General features: G+C 64.5%; 1 protein-coding gene across 1 annotated transcript in view; it reads right to left on the bottom strand.

The window, feature by feature from the left end:
• The window catches only part of LOC104124777 (kin of IRRE-like protein 1), a 13,206-nt gene that overhangs the window by 4,583 nt on the left and 7,156 nt on the right, over positions 1-1,467 (bottom strand). The window lies entirely within an intron of this gene.

The following is a 1,467-nucleotide window of genomic DNA, read 5'->3' as shown; positions in this document are numbered from 1 at the left end:
TGTGCCAAGGGAGGGACCTGCTCGCCCAGTGCTGGGGGGCTCAGCTGTGCCCTGCAGGGGGGGAAGTTTTAATTTAAAGCTTCGGCTTTGATTCATGGCACCCGGGGGGTGGCTGGGGCGGGACGCCCGTCCCATGCTGCCACGGTGGCTATTGCTATCGACGTTGGGGTGCCCCCTGTACCCCGAGACGGGGCTGGCCCCAAGGGGAGGGCACAGAGCGAGGAGGAGGAGGGTGTCAAGGGGTGGGGGGGGTTAAATCAGGCACCATTGCAAGAAATGGCACGCGGTCCTGCAGTCAGAGGCTCAGGCTCAGCACCTTCCAGGGTTCGGCCCGTCCTGACAGTACCTTTTGGGGGGGTTGAGGGGGGAAAGGAGGAGGCAGGGGACGCCCCCATCCGTGCTGTGGGGTTGCATCCAGCCCCAACCCTTGGAAGTGGTACCGGCCCGCTCCCAGCCTGCCGGGATCCGGCTCCAGCGGTGGCTGGAAGCGGGAACACTTAGTGGGATGGGGACAGGGAAGCGTGTCCCCACCTCCCTGGGACAGACCCCGTGGAGCATTTTGTACCTCAGCCCAGGGGGACCACAGGGACAGCACCCGGCCATGGCGTCACCGGGCAGAGCTCCCCAGCCAACCCCAACCCTCCCTTCGCGCCTCCATCCTTCCCCCAAAACCCATCACATCCCAGCAACCCCAGCAATGGGGGGGTCCCCCAGCTCCTGAGCCGTTATGGCTGCGGGCAGCAAAATCGGGGTCCCCATTGTCCCGGCTGCCCAGTGCCTCCCAGTCCCTGGAGCTGGGGTGGGAGGGAACCGACTGAGCGCCTGCTCCCGGCTGGTTTGGTTTGCCACGGTTCCAAACATTTGCCAAACCCTGGGAGCTGGGGCGGGAACGTGCTGGGGATGGGGTCACGGAGCGGTGACGCTTGCTGGTGGCTGGGAGGGTGCTTACACCCCTTGTATACGCCTTTACATACATTCATGAGGGACCCCCCTACACCCCCACGCTGGCAGCAGTGGCGGGATGGGGCCACCTGGTCCAACAGGGTGTTGCTTGGGGTGTTGCTTGGGGTGTTGCTTGGGGTCAAGCTGACAACAGCGGGATGGAAACCCACCGCTGCCTGGCCCATAGGTACGAGTGTGCGTATGGCAGGGACACACACACAGGCGGACCCCAGGGCTGGTCCTGATCCTCTGGGACCCCCGGGGCACCCCCTGCTTGCGGCTCTGAGGGTGGGAAAGGGGGGAGCCTGCCCCGAGTGGAGGCTGTCCCCGAAGTCAAGGCACAGGGAGTGGGAATGGGCCGGGCCGGGGCTTTTTTTTTCTGGGGGTGAAAAAAGAACCTGGGCGTTGCATATATGTATGTACATACAGACAGGTATATACACACATACAGCACCTCCCTGCTGCCTCGCACAGGGGTCTGGGTGGGATGGGGGCGTCTGGGGGCAGCGCGTGTGCAGCCCCTCG

This window comes from Egretta garzetta, unplaced genomic scaffold, assembly GCF_000687185.1.
Source record: "Egretta garzetta isolate BGI_Z169 unplaced genomic scaffold, ASM68718v1 scaffold834, whole genome shotgun sequence".
NCBI classification, from domain to species: domain Eukaryota; kingdom Metazoa; phylum Chordata; class Aves; order Pelecaniformes; family Ardeidae; genus Egretta; species Egretta garzetta.
This window is presented reverse-complemented; position numbering and strand designations above follow the sequence as displayed.